The sequence below is a fragment of the Lissotriton helveticus genome, chromosome 1_2 (assembly GCF_964261635.1).
Source record: "Lissotriton helveticus chromosome 1_2, aLisHel1.1, whole genome shotgun sequence".
NCBI lineage: Eukaryota > Metazoa > Chordata > Amphibia > Caudata > Salamandridae > Lissotriton > Lissotriton helveticus.
This window is the reverse complement of record NC_136058.1, coordinates 70,987,641-70,994,695: the sequence shown is the minus strand read 5'-3', so window position 1 is coordinate 70,994,695 and position 7,055 is coordinate 70,987,641.

Here is a 7,055-nt window from a genome sequence, read left to right as displayed (position 1 = left end):
GGATGAAGGCCCGGGACGCATGGAGCCCGTCCTGGGCACTTTTCCATGCCATCGGCCTGGAGCGCCCCGACACCCAGGGGGAGACCACCCTGAAAACCATGGAGCCCGACCCGGGCACTCTGCCATGCCGTCAGCCTGGATGGAGCCCCGGACGCCCGGGATGCATGGAAACCGTCCTGGGCACTTTTCCATGCCACCGGCCTGGAGCGCCCCGACACCCAGGGGGAGACCACCCTGAAAACCATGGAGCCCGACCCGGGCACTCTGCCATGCCGTCAGCCTGGATGGAGCCCCGGACGCCCAGGGGACGAAGGCCCGGGACACATGGAGCCCGTCCCGGGCACTCTGCCATGCCGTCGGCCTGGATGGAGCCCCGGACGCCCGGGGGACGACTGCCCAAGAGCCATGGAGCCCGTCCTGGGCAATTTGAAATGCAGTTGGCCTGGAGGAAGGAAGCCCCGGGTGGCCTAGGGAGGTGTTGCCCAGGCATAGCCTATCTGGTCCCCATGGCAGAGAACCACCAGCCTTGGAGGGGTGTCTGGGCGTACCCTGCCCCTAGTAATCCGGAGGGAAATTACCCCCCTTTCTTGTAATCGGTGCACACGAGGTGACAGAGGGGACCAAAGGCGTGAAAGAACCCGACCTCATGGAGCCCTCGCTGGGATCCGGGAGGCGAATGGCACCTCATCGGGACTTCCCGGGAAGCCCGGCCATCTGGTCGCCCCATTGGAAAGCATTACGTGCGAGCAGATGGCCGAGCGGTACCGTGCGACCAGATGGCCGGGATCGAAAGTGCTTCCCACCCCGAGCCTTCGAGGTAGGGCTCCTGCCTGCCTGCCCAGGCAAGTCAGGGCTCAGGGACCCTGGCTGGGCCTCAGGCACGGGGTGGACCACCGGCGCTCTCGGACTGCCCGGGACCCATGGAGCCCGTCCTGGGCACTTTTCCATGCCGTCGGCCTGGAGCGCTCCGACACCCAGGGAAGGACCACCCTGAAAACCATGGAACCCGACCCAGGCACTCTGCCATGCCGTCAGCCTGGGTGGCGCCCCGGACGCCCGGGGGACGAAGGCACGGGACACATGGACCCCGTCTTGGGCACTCTGATCTGCCGCCGGCGCCGGGGATCGAACCGTGATCACCAGATGGGGATATCCCAAAAATCTGGCATGGATACGGCCCGCCAGGACAGGTTTGGACACCCCTGTATTGCAGCAATATATAATGAGTCAATGGACAAATGCCTTCCTTACCTCATTGAATTACTTTTTTTCAATATGTTATTATGCGTCGGGACAATCACACAGCACTGGAAAGGCTGGGTTATGTAGCTGAGAACCCACTCTGCTAGTAGGCAATGCTTTAATGATCATTTGTAGAAATAGAAAGAGGAAATAGGCGATATTTACCAAATAGAGTGAAAGAAGCAAGTATAGATGCGTAGTTCATTAATTGACAAATGATGGGAAAAAAAGGCCAGAGAGCACCCGCGGGACTAGAACCATTTAAAGGTTAAACAAGTTAAATCATGTAAACTTGAGAAGGAACCGCTGGGCTATAGCTGACCCAACAGCAACATCTTTCTTCAAGCTATAACACAGTGAACATCAACTAGGGAATTAATGTAAATTTTTTGGACTCTCAGGATAAACATATTGCACAAATTGCTTTCATGTTATTGAAGCCATTAGCGATAAGGAATATATATTCTTCACTTTGAGCTACTCCTAAATATTGGAAGGGTGTTCAGCCTCAAATGAAGGTACAGACACCAGAAACATTTATGGTATGAAAATCTTAACCCATGGAATTGTCTCTGTATTCAGATGAAGAACTCTGAACTTCTGTAAGGGGATGTGTTGTAGATCAGGCAGTCCATTGTTTGTGGCAGTCTGAGATTTGTAGCGGTGATTTATTAACAGGATTAACAACAGAATAAAAAATCCTTCTGAGTGACTAGTTTAACATTAAATTCAAATCACAGAATTCAATGTAAATGCAGCCTAAATTAGGTTTTGACATATTAAACCTGGAAACCCTGTCAGGTCTGCATCCCCAGCAGCAACAACTGTACATTGTCATAAACACCTGTCGTTGCAGTTGTTATCAATGTAGGAACATTTTGGTAGGTGACTTTGTCAAACATTATGCAGTTCGTCAACATTTTCAGGGTTCCTTTTTTGTAGAAGAAACCACTAAATTAGGATTTTATTTTTTAAAAAGAAACACAAATGATTCCAACACCATGCTGTGGGGTTATACATTTTTTCAAATTCATCACTGCGCTGATATACCTTGTGGTGATGTGAAGTTGAAAAAACTGGAAGCCAACTAACGGTCCCCTCAAACAATGTTAAAGGGGGCTGCATGCATCACGTTACTCACTTGCTTATTCTATACCTAATACTTATGCATTCCAACAAATGATGTCAACTCATAAAAAAGGTAATTTCCAATAGTTCTTATTACAGCAATATATAATGAGTCTACTTGAATTACTTAACTTTCTCTTAGTGTATTATGGTGAAAGCGTTATGTCATCATAGTGATACATTCTAGTTTAAGCTAGAATACTGACAATCTGGGAATTTAGTTTCATAAGATTTAAAATTCTGTCTTCAACATTATCATCATTATTGCAACAGGCTTGTAAGTTAAAAAAGTTTTACAAAATTAGTTCTAAAGCAATCAAAAGGTGATGTTTGGTTTTGATGGACAAATGCCTTCCTTACCTCGTTGAATTACTTTTTTTCAATATGTTATTATGCGTCGGGACAATCACACATCACTGGAAAGGCTGTGTTATGTAGCTGAGAACCCACTCTGCTAGTAGGCAATGCTTTAATGATCATTTGTAGAAATAGAAAGAGGAAATAGGTGATATTTACCAAATAGAGTGAATGAAGCAAGTAAAGATGCGTAGTTCATTAATTGACAAATGATGGGAAAAAAAGGCCAGAGAGCACCCGCGGGACTAGAACGATTTAAAGGTTAAACAAGTTAAATCATGTAAACTTGAGAAGGAACCGCTGGGCTATAGCTGACCCAACAGCAACATCTTTCTTCAAGCTATAACACAGTGAACATCAACTAGGGAATTAATGTAAATTTTTTGGACTCTCAGGATAAACATATTGCACAAATTGCTTTCATGTTATTGAAGCCATTAGCGATAAGGAATATATATTCTTCACTTTGAGCTACTCCTAAATATTGGAAGGGTGTTCAGCCTCAAATGAAGGTACAGACACCAGAAACATTTATGGTATGAAAATCTTAACCCATGGAATTGTCTCTGTATTTAGATGAAGAACTCTGAACTTCTCTAAGGGGATGTGTTGTAGATCAGGCAGTCCATTGTTTGTGGCAGTCTGAGATTTGTAGCCGTAATTTATTAACAGGATTAACAACAGAATTAAAAATCCTTCTAAGTGAGTAGTTTAACATTAAATTCAAATCACAGAATTCAATATAAATGCAGCCAAAATTTGGTTTTGACATATTAAACCTGGAAACCCTGTCAGGTCTGCATCCCCAGCAGCAACAACTGTACATTGTCATAAACACCTGTCGTTGCAGTTGTTATCAATGTAGGAACATTTTGCTAGGTGACTTTGTCAAATATTATGCAGTTCGTCAACCTTTTCAGGGTTCCTTTTTTGTAGAAGAAACCACTAAATTATTATTTTATTTTTTAAAAAGAAACACAAATGATTCCAACACCATGCTGTGGGGTTATACATTTTTTCAAATTCTTCACTGCACTGATATACCTTGTGGTGATGTGAAGTTGAAAAAATTGGAAGCCAACTAACGGTCCCCTCAAACAATGTTAAAGGGGGCTGCATGCATCATGTTACTCAGTTGCTTATTCTATACCTAATACTTATGCATTCCAACAAATGATGTCAACTCATAAAAAAGGTAATTTCCAATAGTTCTTATTACAGCAATATATAATGAGTCTACTTGAATTACTTAACTTGCTGTTAGTGTATTATGGTGAAAGCGTTATGTCATCATAGTGATACATTCTAGTTTAAGCTAGAATACTGACAATCTGGGAATTTAGTTTCATAAGATTTAAAATTCTGTCTTCAACATTATCATCATTATTGCAACAGGCTTGTAAGTTAAAAAAGTTTTACAAAATTAGTTCTAAAGCAATTAAAAGGTGATGTTTGGTTTTGATGGACAAATGCCTTCCTTACCTCATTGAATTACTTTTTTTCAATATGTTATTAAGCGTTCGGACAATCACACAGCACTGGAAAGGCTGGGTTATGTAGCTGAGAACCCACTCTGCTAGTAGGCAATGCTTTAATGATCATTTGTAGAAATAGAAAGAGGAAATAGGCGATATTTACCAAATAGAGTGAATGAAGCAAGTAAAGATGCGTAGTTCATTAATTGGCAAATGATGGGAAAAAACAGCCAGAGAGCACCCGCGGGACTAGAACCATTGAAAGGTTGAACAAGTTAAATGATGTAAACTTGAGAAGGAACCGCTGGGCTATAGCTGACCCAACAACGACATCTTTCTTCAAGCTATAACACAGTGAACATCAACTAGGGAATTAATGTTAATTTTTTGAACTCTCAGGATAAACATATTGCACAAATTACTTTCATGTTATTGAAGCCATTAGTGATAAGGAATATATATTCTTCACTTTGAACTACTCCTAAATATTGGAAGGGTGTTCAGCCTCAAATGAAGGTATAGACACCTGAAACATTTATGGTATGAAAATCTTAACCCATGGAATTGTCTCTGTATTTAGATGAAGAACTCTGAACTTCTCTAAGGGGATGTGTTGTAGATCAGGCAGTCCATTGTTTGTGGCAGTCTGAGATTTGGAGCCGTGATTTATTAACAGGATTAACAACAGAATTAAAAATCCTTCTAAGTGAGTAGTTTAACATTAAATTCAAATCTCAGAATTCAATGTAAATGCAGCCAAAATTAGGTTTTGACATATTAAACCTGGAAACCCTGTCATGTCTGCATCCCCAGCAGCAACAACTGTACATTGTCATAAACACCTGTCGTTGCAGTTGTTATCAATGTAGGAACATTTTGGTAGGTGACTTTGTCAAACATTATGCAGTTCGTCAACCTTTTCAGGGTTCCTTTTTTGTAGAAGAAACCACTAAATTAGGATTTTATTTTTTAAAAAGAAACACAAATGATTCCAACACCATGCTGTGGGGTTATACATTTTTTCAAATTCATCACTGCACTGATATACCTTGTGGTGATGTGAAGTTGAAAAAACTGGAAGCCAACTAACGGTCCCCTCAAACAATGTTAAAGGGGGCTGCATGCATCATGTTACTCACTTGCTTATTCTATACCTAATACTTATGCATTCCAACAAATGATGTCAACTCATAAAAAAGGTAATTTCCAATAGTTCTTATTACAGCAATATATAATGAGTCTACTTGAATTACTTAACTTGCTGTTAGTGTATTATGGTGAAAGCGTTATGTCATCATAGTGATACATTCTAGTTTAAGCTAGAATACTGACAATCTGGGAATTTAGTTTCATAAGATTTAAAATTCTGTCTTCAACATTATCATCATTATTGCAACAGGCTTGTAAGTTAAAAAAGTTTTACTAAATTAGTTCTAAAGCAATCAAAAGGTGATGTTTGGTTTTGATGGACAAATGCCTTCCTTACCTCGTTGAATTACTTTTTTTCAATATGTTATTATGCGTCGGGACAATCACACATCACTGGAAAGGCTGTGTTATGTAGCTGAGAACCCACTCTGCTAGTAGGCAATGCTTTAATGATCATTTGTAGAAATAGAAAGAGGAAATAGGTGATATTTACCAAATAGAGTGAATGAAGCAAGTAAAGATGCGTAGTTCATTAATTGACAAATGACGGGAAAAAAAGGCCAGAGAGCACCTGCGGGGCTAGAACCATTGAAAGGTTGAACAAGGTAAATGATGTAAACTTGAGAAGGAACCGCTGGGCTATAGCTGACCCAACAGCAAAATCTTTCTTCAAGCTATAACACAGTGAACATCAACTAGGGAATTAATGTTAATTTTTTTGAACTCTCAGGATAAACATATTGCACAAATTACTTTCATCTTATTGAAGCTATTAGCGATAAGGAATATATATTCTTCACTTTGAGCTACTCCTGAATATTGGAAGGGGCTTCAGCCTCAAATGAAGGTACAGACATCAGAAACATTTATGGTATGAAAATCTTAATCCATGGAATTGTGTCTGTATTCAGATGAAGAACTCTGAACTTCTGTAAGGGGATGTGTTGTAGATCAGGCAGTCCATTGTTTGTGGCAGTCTGAGATTTGTAGCCGTGAATTATTAACAGGATTAACAACAGAATTAAAAATCCTTCTAAGTGAGTAGTTTAACATTAAACTCAAATCACAGAATTCAATGTAAATGCAGCCAAAATTAGGTTTTGACATATTAAACCTGGAAACCATGTCAGGTCTGCATCCCCAGCAGCAACAACTGTACATTGTCATAAACACCTGTCGTTGCAGTTGTTATCAATGTAGGAACATTTTGCTAGGTGTTTTGTCAAACATTATGCAGTTCGTCAACATTTTCAGAGTTCCTTTTTTGTAGAAGAAACCACTAAATTAGGATTTTATTTTTTAAAAAGAAACACAAATGATTCCAACACCATGCTGTGGGGTTATACATTTTTTCAAATTCATCACTGCACTGATATACCTTGTGGTGATGTGAAGTTGAAAAAACTGGAAGCCAACTAACGGTCCCCTCAAACAATGTTAAAGGGGGCTGCATGCATCACATTACTCACTTGCTTATTCTATACCTAATACTTATGCATTTCAACAAATGATGTCAACTCATAAAAACAGGTAATTTCCAATAGTTCTTATTACAGCAATATAAAATGAGTCTACTTGAATTACTAAACTTGCTGTTAGTGTATTATGGTGAAAGCGTTATGTCATCATAGTGATACATTCTAGTTTAAGCTAGAATACTGACAATCTGGGAATTTAGTTTCTTAAGATTTAAAATTCTGTCTT